At 37.6% G+C, this 19,356-nt stretch overlaps 1 non-coding gene across 1 annotated transcript; it reads left to right on the plus strand.

Annotated features, from left to right (window-relative positions):
- Positions 1-7,211: 7,211 nt before the first annotated feature.
- Positions 7,212-7,319, plus strand: LOC148545377 (small nucleolar RNA R71). Its single transcript, XR_015901262.1, has one exon. It is a non-coding gene; the product is annotated as a small nucleolar RNA R71 (small nucleolar RNA).
- The last annotated feature ends 12,037 nt before the right edge of the window (positions 7,320-19,356 follow it).

Below are 19,356 nucleotides of genomic sequence, written 5' to 3' on the forward strand. Positions count from 1 at the left end.
TTTGTCTCTGTATTGAGAGAAGCTCTTCATGCTTCCTCTCCATGGTTACAGAGGGGTATCCTTGAGCTTTAAACACAAGGGAGTCTTCATTCACTTGAATGATCAATTCTCCTCTGTCAACATCAATCACAGCTTTTGCTGTGGCTAGGAAGGGTCTGCCAAGGATGACGGATTCATCCACACACTTTCCAGTCTCTAGGATTATGAAATCAGCAGGGATGTAGTGGTCTTCAACTTTTACCAAGACATCTTCTACAAGTCCATAAGCCTGTTTCTTTGAATTGTCTGCCATCTCTAGTGAGATTCTAGCAGCTTGTACCTCAATGATCCCTAGTTTCTCCATTACAGAGAGAGGCATAAGGTTTATACTTGACCCTAGGTCACACGGAGCCTTTTCAAAGGTCATGGTGCCTATGGTACAAGGTATTGAGAACTTTCCAGGATCTTGTCTCTTCAGAGGTAATCTCTGCCTAGTCAAGTTATCCAGTTCTTTGATGAGCAATGGAGGTTCATCCTCCCAAGTCTCATTACCAAACAACCTGGCATTTAGCTTCATGATTGCTCCAAGGTACTTAGCAACTTGCTCTTCAGGAACATCTTCATCCTCTTCAGAGGAAGAATACTCATCAGAGCTCATGAATGGCAAAAGTAAATTCAATGGAATCTCTATGGTCTCAGTGTGAGCCTCAAATTCTCATGGTTCCTCATTAGGGAACTCCATGGAGGCCAGTGGACGTCCATTGAGGTATTTCTCAGTGGAGATCACTGCCTCTTCCTCCTCTCCAGGTTCGGCCATGTGAGACGTGTGATGCCAGGGCATTTTGGCCAGTTTCACTGACCTTTTCTTTACTGTTTTTAAGGTAGTTTCATGTATTTTCTTAGGAAATAAGCTAGTTTTGGGTAGATATTCACTTACATTTTGATTCAAGCATACATTGTGCATTTTACATGATTTCATGAGAATTTTGCATGAATTATATGATAAATTGGACGATGCATAATCCCATGATTAAGAGCAAGACTTTGATGCACTTTGTTTGATTGATTTCAGGACAAAAGAAGAAGAGAAGAAGCCACGTTAGTGGCTACGTTAGTTACACTAACATGGGTACTAACGTGGAAGGAAGGAAAGCCCCAACGTTAGTGAGAAAATTTAGTGGCATTAACTTTGAAGAAAGGAAATGGAGCCAACGTTAGTGACACTTAACATTATCACTAACGTTGGACCAAGCTCATAAGTGGCCACGTTAGTTGCCACGTTAACTTAGTAAACGTGGCCGCTAACGTTAAGAAGGAAAGGGGGGATACTCGGGAAGTCTGGAAATTGGGGAATTGAGGGATGGAAGAGGGGTCTTCGGACTTCCTTCCCTCACACACTTTTCCTTTTCTTTCTTTGTACTTTTCATTTATGAATTTTGAAGTTTTATTTTCAGTTTCAATCTTCATCTTTACTTTTCTACACTTTCTTTCTTTTCTATTTTGGTAGAGCAATGATCAACTAACTCTTTACATTGGGTTAGAGAGCTCTATTGTAATTCAATGGATCAATTATAGTTCTTATTCTTCTTCTTCTTTTTTTCTCTTGATTTTACTTGAAAGCTTTCGGTCTTCATCCAATTGGGTAGTTATCTTGGAAAAGAAGCTATTCATACTTGGATCTCTTCTGAACCTTGAAAGAGGAATGAAGAGATCAAGCTAGAAATGCTTTCTCATGCTGGACCAAATTGGGTTTGGATGGATATGTGACTATAATCCTCTCAACACTTGATTTGGAAAATGCATGTGGTATAATCAGTGACCATACTTCATCTCTTCTCATGAGCAATTGACCAAGGAATTGGCTATTGATCAAGATTTGAGAGATTGAATTACAAGAAATTATAATTCAATCACTTAAGATTGCCAAGGTGATCAATGAGTGCATTGATTGAGGAAGAGATGAGAATGAACATGATCCGGAGGATTGCAATATCTCTTGATCCCAATGTTCATTTTATTTTTAGTTCTTACATTTACTTTTCTTGTCATTTTTCTTTTCTACACTTTGTTGCTTTCTTTACTTTTCTGTCAATTTACATTTCTTTGTTACTTATCACTCCATTATGATTCGTCTAACTAGGATAATCAATTAACTATTGATTGCTTAATCCATTAATCTCTGTGGGATTCGACCTCACTCTATTGTGAGTTTTACTTGACGACAATTCGGTACACTTGCCGAAGGGAGATTTGTTGAGAGACAAGTTTTCCGTGTATCAAGTTTATGGCACCGTTGTCGGGGATTAATCGTGATTAACAAACTACCGGTTGATTAATTTACTAGATTAGACACTTTTCTTTTGTCTTTATTTTCTTTTGCTTCTTTATTTTCTTTTGCTAACTAACTGTTTGTGATATTGCCTCACTGGGAATTTCCTCATCTGTGACAATGGAGATTCCAATTTCTTTTGGTGATTATTGTTTGAGACAGAGCTTTCTGCAGGAAAGACAGGAGCATCCATCATATTTTAGTCAATCAAATTTCATGGGAAACTCTCCACCACCACATAATGATTCACTTTACTATGCTCATGGTGGGTGGGAGTATCAAGAACATGAAATGGGGTACTTTCCAGTGCCACAAAATGGTCCATATTTTGGTGAAATTGATCACTACTCAAGTTGTGGCTGGGAAGATCATAATCAAAGAGTTTTCACTCATTCATACCCCATTCATCAAGAGCCATCACCTCTCAATTATACAACCGCACCTCCAAGTTTTACATGCCTAAATTCTTCATCATTTGAGTATGCCTCAGCACAAAAGTCTATCCCAAATCCATACAATTCATTTCACCATCCACAAAACTCAATCCACTACCCACAAGAGTCATACCACTTTCAGAACACACAACCACAAAACAACCAATTCCATTCACAAGCCAACCCCGCCCAACCATTACAACCTACCCAACCTCCTTTAGATAAACTTGCTAGGGTGGAACTCATCATTGAAGAATGCAGAAAAAGTAGAGTAGAGGAGAGACTCACTAGGATAGAACTCCTCCTTGAAGAAATAATGAAGACAATCGAAGAGGAGAAAATAGCAGAAAGAGACCATAAAGAAAAATTGAGACAGAATGCACAACTCTATTCTGAAGAACCATTCATTGAAGAGCTAAGATCACAAAGAGAAACCACTCCACTCTCTCCAAAAACAGAGGAGTTCATTCAAAGGTTAAGAAAAAGGGAGGAAGTCAATGAAGGGAACCCACACTCCAACGAAACAGAGAGTTGCATAGAGGGTGAGTTCATTGAACCACCAATTCAAGAAGCTCTTGATGAAGAGGATGCTCCACCCATCATACAATACCCAAATCCTGAAATCAAGGTGGTAAAGGCAATTAACATGAACACTAACAAAAGGATGGTGACCAAGAAAAGAAGGACAATATTCATGAAGAAGAAAAGGTCAACCAAAAGCCATCCCACCCCTACCCCAACAAGCAAGTTTGCTCAAGCTAACAACAGAAGAAGGCTTGCTGGGGAGAGGCATTCAAAACAAGGGGCATTAAATGGCTCCTCTTTCCTCTTGAGGTCATTCCTCTTAACAAACTGGAAGAAGAGGAAGAAAGTTGTGAACAACATGTCAAGCTAATGACATTAAAAGAGCGCTTGTTGGGAGGCAACCCAACCGTAGGTAACATTTTCTTGCTTTGCTTAGTTTACTTTCAATAATTTGGCATATGATTGCACTCTAAGTTTGGTGTTGCCATGCAACAATTTGATTTTTAATCTTCACTGGGTACTTGCAACATTCTAAATTGACAGTGGCACACTAAGTTTGGTGTTGCCACTTAACTTTCATGCAAAGTACCATGCCAACACCACTCATTAATGCAATCACATTGTCTCTGTTTTACTTCTTGTGCTTTTGTTTTGATCCATAATCTTGCTTGCTAAAACACATCCATACTCACACTTCATTTTAAGACATTCATGATCTATCATAAACCCCGTCACCACTGTTTTAATTTTTGCTTGAGTATAAGCAATCATTCTATGTATGGTGTGGGAAGGGGAAGAATAGGAGGAAAAGGGCAACAACAATGAAGATAAAATACAAGGTGGTAAAGTTCCTTTCTCCTCTTACTTATTTTCAGCACTTTAATTTGCATGATTGTCTTCTATGTTCTTTGTATGTATGTGTGCTTTCTCTTTGTGAATAAGCATGTCAGTTCTGTCTTTTAAACTTTTTATTGATTAAGGCTGTGTTTTCTAGTCTAAATGTCATTACTGCATCCTTACTTTGCTTACTAGTATGCTTGTCCCTTTGAATCAAATGAAAAGAGAATGAGTATTTTTAAAGACCAGAGTAGAGTTCATACTATGGAGTAAGTTCATGAGTTTATGGTGTGGTCATAAGTTAGCTAAGTTGGTTCAAACAGAAGGTGGGAGGACAACTATCTGTCATGAATACTGTGCTTGAGAAACACCCCATGAGACTAGCTAAATAAGAAGATCCTAATAAGAAAAAGGAAAAGAACAATAAAAGTTGAAAAATAAAAGAAAAAGAGTAAGCAATAAGGCTAGGCACCAATGGTTTTAATCTTGAGGCATGTGTCTGTGGTGCTCCTGTATGAGGGATCTACTTGGATGAATAAGCTCTTAGGGGAGCCTTATCACTTGGTAACTTGGGTTAACTAATTCGGGATTATCAGCTGAAAGTCCACTATCAAGAGTAACCCTCAATACAGAGCATTTAGTAACCCAAAGAGGTGCTGGACACCAAGGTCTCAAGAAAAGAAAATAAATAAACTATGTGCCTGTGGTGTGTATGTATGGGGAGAGACTTGAGCAAGTAAGTCCTTAGGGGTGCTTCAATACCTAACACCTTGAACCAACTAGTTCGGGAGTGTTGGCTGAAAGCTTATTTTAAAGAGTTGCCCCCTTACAGAGCACTTAGCTTAAAAACAAAAATAAGCCCTGAAATGTCAACAAAAGGATCAATGAATAAAAGTCTCATGGGATGCAATCACAGTGAGTATTCTAGGACATGATAAAGGTCTGAAATAAGCCAGGGCATTTTGGCCAGTTTCACTGACCTTTTCTTTACTGTTTTTAAGGTAGTTTCATGCATTTTCTTAGGAAATAAGCTAGTTTTGGGTAGATATTCACTTACATCTTGATTCAAGCATACATTGTGCACTTTACATGATTTCATGAGAATTTTGCATGAATTATATGATAAATTGGATGATGCATGATCCCATGATTAAGAGCAAGACTTTGATGCACTTTGTTTGATTGATTTCAGGCCAAAAGAAGAAGAGAAGAAGCCACGTTAGTGGCTACGTTAGTTTCACTAACGTGGGCACTAACGTGGAAGGAAGGAAAGCCCCAACGTTAGTGAGAAAAGTTAGTGGCATTAACTTTTAAGAAAGGAAATAGAGCCAACGTTAGTGACATTTAACATTATCACTAACGTTGGACCAAGCTCATAAGTGGCCACGTTAGTTGCCACGTTAACTTAGTTAACGTGGCCGCTAATGTTAAGAAGGAAAGGGGGGATACTCGAGAAGTCTGGAAATTAGGGAATTGAGGGATGGAAGAGGGGTCTTCAGACTCCCTTCCCTCACACACTTTTCCTTTTCTTTCTTTGTACTTTTCATTTATGAATTTTGAAGTTTTATTTTCAGTTTCAATCTTCATCTTTACTTTTCTGCACTTTCTTTCTTTTCTATTTTGGTAGAGCAATGATCAACTAACTCTTTACATTGGGTTAGAGAGCTCTATTGTAATTCAATGGATCAATTGTAGTTCTTATTCTTCTTCTTCTTTCTTTTCTCTTGATTTTACTTGAAAGCTTTCGGTCTTCATCCAATTGGGTAGTTATCTTGGAAAAGAAGCTATTCATACTTGGATCTCTTCTGAACCTTGAAAGAGGAATGAAGAGATCAAGCTAGAAATGCTTTCTCATGCTGGACCAAATTGGGTTTGGATGGATATGTGACTATAATCCTCTCAACACTTGATTTGGGAAATGCATGTGGTATAATCAGTGACCATACTTCATCTCTTCTCATGAGCAATTGACTAAGGAATTGGCTATTGATCAAGATTTGAGAGATTGAATTACAAGAAATTGTAATTCAATCACTTAAGATTGCCAAGGAGATCAACGAGTGCATTGATTGAGGAAGAGATGAGAATGAACATGATCCGGAGGATTGCAATATCTCTTGATCCCAATGTTCATTTTATTTTTAGTTCTTACATTTACTTTTCTTGTCATTTTACTTTTCTGCACTTTATTTCTTTCTTTACTTTTCTGTCAATTTACATTTCCTTATTACTTATCACTCCATTATGATTCGTCTAACTAGGATAATCAATTAACCATTGATTGCTTAATCCGTTAATCTCTGTGGGATTCGACCTCACTCTATTGTGAGTTTTACTTGACGACAATTCGGTACACTTGCCGAAGGGAGATTTGTTGAGAGACAAGTTTTCCTTGCATCAATGTGTTTATGGCCTTGCACTCTCTCTTTGGATTCTCTTCTGTATTGCTTGGGAGAGTACTAGGAGGGAGTTCAGTAATTTTTTTACTCAGCTGACCCACTTATGCCTCCAAATTTCTAATGGAGGACCTTGTTTCAGTCATGAAATTTTGAGTGGTTTTGATTAGATCAGAGACAATGGTTGCTAAGTCAGAGTGGCTTTGCTTAGAATTCTCTGTCTGTTGCTGAGAAGATGGTGGAAAAGGTTTGCCTTTGCTAAACCTATTTCTTCCACTATTACTGTTGTTGAAACCTTGTTGAGGTCTCTGTTAATCCTTCCACGAGAGATTTGGATGATTTCTCCATGAAGGATCATAGGTGTTTCCATAGGATTTCTCATGAAGCTTCCTTAGTACTGCCTCTTGCTGCTTGCATTCCAGATAGACTCTGAGAAATCATATTGACTTGCTGAGTCAATATTTTATTCTGAGCCAGTATGGCATTCAGAGTATCAATCTCAAGAACTCCTTTCTTCTGAGTCGTCCCACTATTCACAGGATTCCTTTCAGAAGTGTACATGAATTGGTTATTTGCAACCATTTCAATGAGTTCCTGAGCTTCTACAGACGTCTTCTTCAGATGAAGAGATCCCCCAGCAGAGCTATCCAATGACATCTTGGATAGTTCAGACAGACCATCATAGAAGATACCTATGATGCTCCATTCAGAAAGCATGTCAGAAGGACACCTTCTGATCAATTGCTTGTATCTTTCCCAAGCTTCATAGAGGGATTCACCTTCCTTCTGTCTGAAGGTTTGGACTTCCACTCTAAGTTTGCTCAATTTTTAAGGTGGAAAGAACTTTGCCAAGAAGGCATTGACTAGCTTTTCCCAAGAGTTCAGGCTTTCTTTAGGTTGTGAATCCAACCATGTCCTAGCTCTGTCTCTTACAGCAAAAGGAAAGAGCATAAGTCTGTAGACTTCAGGGTCAACCCCATTGGTCTTGACAGTGTCACAGATTTGCAAGAATTCAGCTAAGAACTGATGAGGATCTTCCAATGAAAGTCCATAAAACTTGCAATTCTGTTGCATTAGAGAAACTAATTGAGGCTTAAGCTCAAAGTTGTTTGCTCCAATGGTAGGGATTGAGATGCTTCTCCCATAGAAGTTGGAAGTAGGTGCAGTAAAGTCACCAAGCACCTTCTTTGCATTGTTGGCATTGTTGTTTTCAGCTGCCATGGTTTCTTCTTCCTTGAAAAGCTCTGTTAGGCCCTCTAGAGAGAATTATGCTTTAGCTTCTCTTAGCTTTCTCTTCAAGGTCCTTTCAGGTTCAGGATCAGCTTGAACAAGTATGCCTTATCTTTGCTCCTGCTCATATGAAAGAGAAGAGAACAAAAAAGTAGGGAATCCTCTACGTCATAGTATAGAGATTCCTTGAGGTGTCAGAGGAAAAGAAGAATAGAAGGAGGAGGTAGAGAGAGGAGAATTCAAACTTATCAAGAGGGATAGAGTTCGAATTGCACCTTGAGGAGGAGTGTTAGTCCCTTAAATAGAAGGATGTGAGAAGAGGGGAAGAATTTTCAAAAATTAATTAAAAGATTTTGAAATAATTAAAAGAAATTTTTGAAAATTTGATTGATGATTTTCGAAAACTAAGATTGGGAAAGAAATAAAGTGATTTTTGAAAAAGATTTTGAAATTAGAAATTAAAAAGATATGATTCAAAAATTAATTTTGAAAAAGATGTGATTGAAAAGATATGATTGAAAATCAATTTTTTTAAAAAAAGAAAGTTTTAAAATTAAAGTTGATTACTTGACTAACAAGAAATTAAAAGATATGATTCTAAAATTTAAAATTTGATCCTTTCTTAATAGGCAAGTAACAACATGAAAAATTTGAAGTAAATCATTAATTATAGCAAGGATTTTCGAAAATTATAATAATAAACAAATGGAAAGAAATTGATTTTGAAAGAATATGATTGAAAAGATATGATTTGAAAAAGATTTGATTTTGAAAAGTTATGAAAATTTGAAAAAGATTTGAATTAAAAACAAAATCTTCCCTCTAGTGTCTTTCTAGCATTAAACGCCTAGAATGGTATCCATTCTGGCGTTTAACACCCAAAATGCTACCCTTTTGGGCGTTAAACGCCCAGCCAGGTACCCTAGTTGGCATTTAAACGCCAGTTTTCCTTCTTCACTGGGCGTTTTGAACGCCCAGCTTTTTCTGTTTGATTCCTCTGCTGAATGTTCTGAATCTTCAATTCTCTGTATTATTGACTTGAAAAGACATAGTTTTGAAAATATTTTTGAATTTTTAATGATGAGAAACAATAAAAAATGCAACTAAGATCAAATAAACAATGCATGCAAGACACCAATCTTAAAAATTGACACTAAGATACATAAAATATTTTTGATTTTTATGATTTTATAAATTTTTTTGTGATTTTTCAAAAATCATATGGAAAAGAGAATAAAGAGATTCAAAACTTTTAATAAGAATTCCAAGAATCATGCAATGTTAGTCTAAAGCTTCAGTCTAAAAAAATTAGACATGGCTAGCCAAGCTTCAGCAGGACATTACATTCAGCAGCTAAATTGCTGAAAATCAATCAGCTTTTCTGATGATAAGAACATCACTTTGAAACTCTAGAATTCATTCTTAAAAATAAAAATAAAAGTACCTAATCTAAGCAACAAGATGAACCGTCAGTTGTCCAAACTCAAACAATCCCCGGCAACGGCGCCAAAAACTTGGTGCACGAAATTGTGATCATCAACAATGGCGCCAAAGGACTTGGTGCTCTTAAACATGAATCACACTTTGTCACAATTCCGCATAACTAACCAGCAAGTGCACTGGGTCTTCCAAGTAATAAACCTTACGTGAGTAAGGGTCGATCCCACGGAGACTGTCGGCTTGAAGCAAGCTATGGTCACCTTGTAAATCTCAGTCAGGCGAATTCAGATGGTGATGAAGAATTGATAATTAAAAGATAAATAAAACATAAAATAAAGATAGAGATACTTATGTAATTCTTTGGTTGGAATTTCAGATAAGCGTATGAAGATGCTTTGTTCCTCCTGAACCTCTGCTTTCCTATTGCCTTCTTCCAATCATTCATACTCCTTTCGATGGCAAGTTTTATGTTGGGCATCACCGTTGTCAATGGCTACTTCCCGTCCTCTCAGTGAAAATGTTCTACACAGGCTGTCACCGCACGGCTAATCATCTGTCGGTTCTCGATCATATTGGAATAGGATCCATTGATCTTTTTGCGTCTGTCACACGGCCAACAATCACGAGTTTGAAGCTCGTCACAGTCATCCATTCCCAGATCCTACTCGGAATATCACAGACAAGGTTTAGACTTTCCGGATCTCAAGAATGACCGCCAATAATTCTAGCCTATACCATGAAGGTTCTAATCTTAGATTAGAAACCCAAGAGATACACATTCAAGCTTGTTTGCATGTAAAACGGAAGTGGTTGTCAGTCACGCGTTCATAGGTGAGAATGGTGATGAGTGTCACATAATCATCACATTTATCATGTTCTTGGGTGCGAATGAATATCTTGGAGAAGAAATAGACTTGAGTTGAATAGAAAAACAATAGTACTTTGTATTAATTCATGAAGAACAGCAGAGCTCCACACCTTAATCTATGGTGTGTAGAAACTCCATCGTTGAAAATACAAAAGTGATAATAGTGCAAGCATGGCCGAATGGCCAGCCTCCAAGGTCTAGGGACTAAACGTCCAAAGATTTGAAAATACAATATCAAAAGGTCCTATTTATAGAGAACTAGTAGCCTAGGGTTATAGAAATGAGTAATTAATGCATAAATCTTCTTCCGGGCCCACTTGGTGTGTGCTTGGGGTGAGCATTGAAGCTTTCATGTGTAGAGACTTTTCTTGGAGTTAAACGCCAGCTTTTGTGCCAGTTTGGGCGTTTAACTCTAGCTTTTGTGCCAGTTTTGGAGTTAAACGCCAGAATTCTTGAGCTGACTTGGAACACCTGTTTGGGCCATCAAATATCAGGCAAAGTATGGACTATTATATATTGCTAGAAAGCCCAGGATGTCTACTTTCCAACGCAATTAATAGAGCGCCAATTGGGCTTCTATAGATCCAGAAATTCCACTTTGAGTGCAGGAAGGTCAGGATCCAACAGTATCTGCAGTCCTTTTTCAGCCTCTGAATCAGATTTTTGCTCAGGTCCCTCAATTTCAGCCAGAAAAAACCTGAAATCACAGAAAAACACACAAACTCATAGTATAGTCCAGAAGAGTGATTTTTATTTAAAAAGTAATAAAAACATAATAAAAACTAACTAAAATATACTAAAAACATACTAAAAATAATGCCAAAAAGCGTATAAATTATCCGCTCATTAGTTGATAAAAGAGGCAATAAAATAAATGACAAGAAAAGTAAAGAGAGCAATTAAAGAAAGAAATTAATAAAGAGAGACATTCATGGCAAGGTTTGAGATCATAGGCTTTCTATCCTAGTCATTAATCATAACAATACTTAACAAGGATTTATCTTATTTCGTCATCTCCAACATTAGAGGAAGATATAGGTTATCTTCCATGAGAGAAAGTCAAACAAGACTAGTTAACCTCAAATCAAAAGTCCTAATAATCAACTTACTAATCGGATTAGCAAAAGATTAGAGTCATTGAAAATGATATTAACTAACAATTCTGGATCACCAACATAGGTTGGGTTTTCATGACTCAAGATTGCCTAATTACTCTTTCTAAGCCAAGAATGCTCAAAGTCTACTCTAAAGCCCAACCAAGCATTTTGTCAAACACTTGGTGGGTACAAATGGAAAGCATAATAAATTGCAAGAAATAGTAAAATCTAGCAACTACCAATTGCAAGAAAAGTAAGATCACAACTCAAATCAACACTAAAAGAACATCAAACATTAAATTGCATTAAAAGGGATCTAAATCCAACAAGAACATCCATGAACATAAAAGAGAGCATAAAAGGAAAATTAACACTACAAATCATGAGAATGAAAGAGTAGAAGCAAGAATTCATAAAGGAGATAAGATGAAAACATGAGATTGAACCTAGATCTATAAGAGATTAACCTAACCTAACCTAATTCTAGAGAGAAGAGGGAGCTTCTCTCTCTAGAAACTAACCTACATGATGCTATATTACCAAACAATTGCTTCCCCTCTTGTCCAAGCTTGAATTCTGCATGAAATAGCATTAGAAATGAGTTGGGCTGGGCCCAAAGTGCTTCAGAAATTGCACCCAGCGATTTCATCTTTAGTGGGCCACGAGAAGCACGCGTGCGTGCCCCTAAACGCGAAGCAACATATGGCAAATTTATATCATTTCGAAGCCCGGGATGTTAGCTTTCCAACACAACTGGAACCGCCTCATTTGGACCTCTGTAGCTCAAGTTATGGTCAATTGAGTGCGAAGAGGTCAGGCTTGACAGCTTTACGGTTCCTTCATTTTTTCATAAGTTATCCCACTTTGCATGCTTTTCTCCTCACTTCTTCCATCCAATACTTGCCTTATGAACCTGAAATCACTCAACAAATATATCAAGGCATCGAATGGAATTAAAGTGAATTAAATTTAGCTATTTTAAGGCCTAAAAAGCATGTTTTCACACTTAAGCACAATTTAAGGGAGAATTACAAAACCATGCTATTCCATTGAATAAATGTGGAAAAAGATGATAAAACCACCCAAATTAAGCACAATATAAACCACAAAATTGGGGTTTATCAAATCTCCCCACACTTAAACTAAGCATGTCCTCATGCTAAGAATAAAGAAGGACAAGAAAAAGGGTATGAACATTTATTCAATGCAAAGAAACTATATAAACCTATCTATATCCATGCAACTAAATGCAATATGATTCTATCTACTTGGTTAAAAGTAAATCAATCTCCAAGAACATATATAAGCAAGTAGGGCAAAGGTCATATGACGACTCACAAACTCTACCAATTCAAATATCAAAATGAAGTTCAAATAGACTTGCAAGAAGAACGCTCATGAAAGCCGGGAACAAGAAATTGAGCATCGAACCTTTACCGGAAGTGTATCCGCTCTAGTCGCTCAAGTGTATAGGGTCGATTCACTCAATTCTTTTCTACTCATGCTTTCCAAGATTTGTTTTTCATCTAACAATCAACAATTATTCAATGCATGGATACATTCATCATGAGGACTTATTCATAGGTTGTAATGGGGCTATGGTAAAGGTAAGGGTGCATATGGTCAAGTGAGCTTGAAATTTGTATCTTTGATTAGCCTAAGCTCTCACTAAACACATATATGTTCTTTTTCTTTTTCTTTATCATTCATTTTTTTAAAGTATATACAAACATATCAATGCATATGGTTTTACATATAGTGCATGAATATGTATCCAATTCCCAAAAATCTTCAACAAATTACAAAAACACATTTTTTCTCTCAACCAATGTCCCAAGTTTCACATACCCAAATGATACACACTCTCACTAGCCTAAGCTAATCAAAGATCCAAATTAAGGACATTTATTATTTTTCGCTTATGGGTAGTGATATGCTAACATTAAGAACAAAAGGGATTAAATAGGCTCAAAATTGGCTAACAATGGTTGATGAAAGGTAGGCTATTTGGGTAAGTGAGCTAAATGAAATGATGGCCTCAATCATATAAATGCATGTATACATGGAACAATGGACATAAAGAATCAAACAAATCAAATATCACAATCATAGAAAGAGAATAATGCACACAAGAATGGAAAATAAGTGGTTATATAATGTAACCACACAATTAGGCTCAAATCTCACATGCTTGTGTTCTTAACTCAAAAACCATGTTCCAAAATAAATTCTTCAAGCAAGTTCAACACAAATATTTTTTTTCAAATTGGTAGGGTGCCCTAAAAACAGTTTCTTGGAAAAGAAATCATCACCCTAACCAAGTAGTCCCAACATAAAAAGAAAATGGTAAAAATATGTACAAATTATAACTAACATGCAATGCAACAAATAACTAACAAAGATAAAAATTAAAAAATTGGTGTTGAAAAAGGAAGTTGTTACCCACGGAAATCGGTCGGACGACCTCCCCACACTTAGAAATTTGCACCGTCTTCGGTGCATGCAAAGAAGAGCAATGTGGATGGGTTGCCACAATTGATGAGTTTCTTCAAAGGGTTGTGTGGATGAACTTGTTTGTTGCCCCATTAGAAGCTTTTCCATTCCTTTCCTTCTTGGTGGCCAACCTCAAAGGAGAGAAAAAGAAAGAAAATTAAGCCTACAACAAAGATATGAAAGTAATTAGCATAGGCGGGGGCTAATGCCAAACAAGAGTAAGGTTCTCACTACATGTTAGCTACGCATGTAAGTGAGAGAGCAATATAGGCAAAGGGCATATCAACTGATACTTGATGCAAGAGAAAAGTCAAAGCATGGGTGAATATCATGAAGAGCATGTCGAGCATCAAGTTCAAACAAGAAAGAGTGGGTCATTAAAGACATGTACTCTCATATCAATGCACAAAGGGTACAAGGATCATCAAAGGTTAAGCATTGAATTAGAAATTTCATTACCCATCAATATCAAACAAGTCTAGAAGCACCAAGATTAACCAAGAAATTCTCAACAATTGAGTAAGAGCATTCAACACCATTATTAAAATAAGAACACAATTTTTTTATACCGGCGCAGATGCGCCATGCACGCCTACACGTCGATGCACATTTTGGACGAAGGACAAGCGACACGGACGCGCACCGTGCGCGGACGCGTGCCTGATTGAATTGCGACCGGCACAGACGCGCCAAGTATGCTTGCACGTGCGTCACAGGCACAGAATAGGCACAAACTGGACATAACTCTCTGGTTTTTTTGGCTGGGGGTGGAATTTTTGCATCCACGCGTACGCGTACATGGCACGTCTGTGTGGATGATCGAAAATGCTTGAGGCGCGCATACGCGCCAGGTGCGCGCACGCGCAGGTTGGTGCTCTATTTTTCAAAATTTTTCCAAGTTCTTGCACCAAACCAGGCTTTCCAAACCTCCGAACAGCTACCAAAGCACCCTAAAACCTAATTTATCATATCAAACTACCAAATAAACTCAACAAACAAAACAAAAGATGGAATTAAACTAACTCTATTAATATGTACAAAAGAGAGAAAAATGAAAAGAGTTTACCATGGTGGGGTGTCTCCCACCCAGCACTTTCGTTTATTGTCCTTAAGTTGGACTTATAGGGAGCTCCTCTTAAGGTGGCTTGTGCTTGAAGCTATCCTTGAACATCCACCAATGCTTGAATCTCCAATAAGCTTTAGTCTTCAAAGATGATAACTCCAAGCCTTGATGGAGCTCCACACAAGCCATGGGTTCCCAAATTTGATTCTCCTTGTGCGATCCAGGATCCCACACTTTGTTTTGACACCCATCTTCAAATTGATCATCATGATTCCAATTGGGTGGAATGACCTTAGAATTCTCAATTAAGCATCCAAACATCCTCCTAGACCCATTCAATTTGGTTCTACACCAACCATTGCTATTCAACTTTGAGCATGCAACCATCATGAACCTAGAGTGATGTTTCCAACCACTACACAACTCTCTCCTACTCTTAACTCCACAAAGAGCTCTGAGTTGACCATCATTTTCAATCAAACCATATTCAAGTGAGAAAGTGAAGCTTAGGGATAGAAATTTTAACCACTTGAATGTTGTGTTGGATGGTGACTTAGGAAGGGATGTCTCCAATGGTCTTGCAAGTTCCACTCCCTTGTGCTCTTCTTTGACTATCTCCACCTCTTTACAACTTTCCTCAACTTCAACCTCTTCCTCTTGGTGGCTTTCTTCCAATTCAATCTCTTCTTCATTGCTCACCAAGGGCATGAGAGGTTGTGCATCTTCTTCTTTAACCTCAATTTCAAGCCCAATGGGAAAGGATTCAATTGTACATAAGAATTCCTCAATGATTGAATCCATCTCTTGGTCAACCTCTTCAAAATCTTCACCCATGATATGTCTTGGAGGTTGTACACCCTCCTCAACATCAATGTCAAGCTTCTTGGAAGAGGGCTCTATGACTTCACATTCCCATGGACTTCCAACATCTCCTAAGACTTCAACCACTTCTTCCGGCTCAATTACTTTAACTTCCTCCCCTTGTGACAATCCTTGTTTCAACCCCTCTTCTACACCTTGAAGCTCTAAACTCACTCCCTCACTATGCTCTTTGATTGCTTCTCCATATTCAACAATGGGAGTTCCTTGATCACATAGGCTTAGGCGGGAGGAGACCATATTGCGAACGGCTTCTGCTATGGTAGCTATCTTGGCTTCTAACTCCTTGAATTCCTTTTGGTTCTCTTCTTGCCTTTGAATATAAGAACTAACACATTCTTGAAGAGAATCATCCATTGGAGGTGGTGTGGAAGAAGAAGGTTCATTGTTTGGGAAAGAAGTTTCATAATTGGAAGTTGGTTCATTTTGATAAGGGTATGGAGGTGGTGTATATTGAGGTAGTTCTTGAGAGTAATTGTGTTAGAATGGTGGTGGTTCTATGTGTGGTTCATATGGTTCATAAGGTGGTTGGTATGATGGATAAGAATTAGGGTCATAATGAGGTATTTGGTGGTAGGGGGCTTGTGAGTAATGTGGTTCAAGGTCATGTTGAGGGGGTGGTTCATAGGCATGTGGTGGTGGTTGTTGACAATTACAATAAGGGTCACGACATCCATTAGATTGATATGCATAAGGATTGGAATTATACCCATAAGAATCCGGAGGTGGTTGTTGCCAAGAAGGGTGATCAATCCTTTGAGGCTCCTCCCACCTTTGATTGTTCCATCTTTGATGCATATCCTCATTATAGCTCCCATTTCCTACAACATAATTTGAGCCAAACTCATAGCCAAAGGGATGAGAATTCATAATAGCAAATAAAAACAAAAGCTACAAAAATAAGCAACAAGTCCTAAGCCTAACAAAAGCTAACAAATAAGCAAAAGACAAACATATTCACATATTCACAATTGCCAATAACATAGCACCATTGTAATTCCCCGGCAACGGCGCCATTAATTTGATAGCAAAAATTGTTGTCGGTCTAGATTTTCTTCTTAAAGAAAGGAATTACTTCGTTGTAAGCATAACTCTAAACCAATAAACAACTTTCACATAAAATTAAAATATGGTTTTGTCATATGTACAAACCTCAATGAAAATTAACCAAAGTATTTAGACTCCGGGTCATCTCACAAGGAATTGCAATGAAATGAATGATTATTGGCTATGAAGGAGCAAGGGGTTTAGTTGATAAAAGGAGCAATAAAATAAATGACAAGAAAAGTAAAGAGAGCAATTAAAGAAAGCAATTAATAAAGAAAGACATTCATGGTAAGGTTTGAGATCATAGGCTTTCTATCCTAGTCATTAATCATAACAATACTTAACAAGAATTTATCTTATTTCGTCATCTCCAACATTAGAAGAAGATATAGGTTATCTTCCATGAGAGAAAGTCAAACAAGACTAGCTAACCTCAAATCAAAAGTCCTAATCAACTTACTAATCAGATTAGCAAAATATTAGAGTCATTGAAAATGATATTAACTAACAATTCTAGATTACCAACATAGGTTGGGTTTTCATGACTCAAGATTGCCTAATTTCTCTTTCTAAGCCAAGAATGCTCAAAGTCTACTCTAAAGCCCAACCAAGCATTTTGTCAAACACTTGGTGGGTACAAATAGAAAGCATAATAAATTGCAAGAAATAGTAAAATCTAGCAACTACCAATTGCAAGGAAAGTAAGATCACAACTCAAATCAACACTAAAAGAACATCAAACATTAAATTGCATTAAAAGGATCTAAATCCAACAAGAACATCCATGAAGATAAAAGAGAGCATAAAAGGAAAATTAACACTACAAATCATGAGAATGAAAGAGTAGAAGCAAGAATTCATAAAGGAGATAAGATGAAAACATGAGATTGAACCTAGATCTAGAAGAGATTAACCTAACCTAACCTAATTCTAGAGAGAAGAGGGAGCTTCTCTCTCTAGAAACTAACCTACATGATGCTATACTACCAAACAATTGCTCACCCCCTGCCCAAGCTTGAATTTTGCATGAAATAACATTAGAAATGAGTTGGGTTGGGCCCAAAGTGCTTCAGAAATCGCCCCCGACGATTTCATCTTTAGTGGGCCATGAGCAGCATCGGCTTGCACGCGTAGATGGCACGTGCACGCCCCTAAACTCGAAACAACATATGGCAAATTTTATATCATTTCGAAGCTCCGGATGTTAGCTTTCCAACTCAACTAGAACCGCTTCATTTGGACCTCTATAGCTCATGTTATAGTCGATTGAGTGCAAAGAGGTCAGGCTTGACAACTTTACGGTTCCTTCATTTCTTCATAAATTCTCCCACTTTGCATGCTTTTCTCTTCACTTCTTCCATCCAATACTTGCCCTATGAACCTGAAATCACTCAAAAAATATATCAAGGCATCGAATGGAATTAAAGTGAATTAAATTTAGCTATTTTAAGGCCTAAAAAGCATGTTTTCACACTTAAGCACAATTTAAGGGAGAATTACAAAACCATGCTATTTTATTAAATAAATGTGGGAAAAGGTGATAAAACCACCCAAATTAAGCACAAGATAAACCACAAAATTGGGGTTTATCAAGGATTGGGCGTGGCACGCCAAGTCAGATTCAAAGTGAGGCGTGGCACGCCACTGAAGCACCAACCACACGCCAGCTGTGAGATCACATTTGTTGAGTTTCTTTTCCCTCCAAAACGTAATTTTACTTTCACTTTTGTATTTTCTTTATTTGATAGTGCTAGGAGTAGTATAAATACTCCTTGAAAGTACTGAAAAAGGGGGTTAAGCAGTTGAGCTATTAGTTGAAGCATAGTTAGATTCATTTTTTCATCTTTTACTTTTTCTTGAGCTATGAGTAGATAAATTTTCTCTCATTGAGAGAGGGAGCTCTGTTGTGCTTGATGGATTAATGATAGTAAATTTCTTTTTCTCTTTATCTTCTCTTTGATTTGCTAGAAGGAATTTTATTCTTCATGCTAGTGTTCAATCACCTTGGAAAAGGGGTTGAATACAAAATGGGTTTCATGGGAACCTTGGAAAAGGAAACATGAAACCATGCTAGAAATTCCTTCTCACACTTGAGTAGGATCTGGGTTTTGGTGTTTGGATATGGTGACATAAAATCCTCCTTCTACTTGGACCTATGATGATGTGTGGTATAATCAGGGACCAAGCATATCTCTCTTCATGAGCAATTAGACCAAGGAATTGGCTATTGATCAAGATCTGAGAGATTGAGTCACCAAGGGATTGGGGCTCAATCAATCATGATTGCCAAGAGGTCAATGAGTTGCATGATTGAAGAGGATATGAGCTGGATTTAATCCAAAGAGACAACATCTCCTGATCTCAATGAATTCCCTTATTCTTATTTTCCACTTTTGTTCCGAGGGTTACCTGAAACTGGAGGTCGATCTCGGTTGAGATCCTTTGTATGGATCGGTACCGACGTGTCCGGCTGGTAGGAGATGACCGGAGCTGTCGTGTCCGACTTGTTGGACTGGTTGTATTGCTGATCCTTCGTCACCGGAGGGTGGGGATACCTACAAGAGTATTTATAATGGGTATTAAATAGGTGTTATGTAGAATCAGAGTATGAGTTATACCTGGGTGCTCCAGTGTATTTATAATGGTGAGATGTGACCTTTGGATAAGATAAGTTAGTTATCTTATCTTATCTTTATCTTTTGGGTTGAGGTCAGCGTATCTTCAACGGAACTGCCCTTC

This window comes from Arachis ipaensis, chromosome B9 (genome assembly GCF_059453495.1).
Source record: "Arachis ipaensis isolate K30076 ecotype BB chromosome B9, ASM5945349v1, whole genome shotgun sequence".
In the NCBI taxonomy this organism is placed as follows: Eukaryota; Viridiplantae; Streptophyta; class Magnoliopsida; order Fabales; family Fabaceae; genus Arachis; species Arachis ipaensis.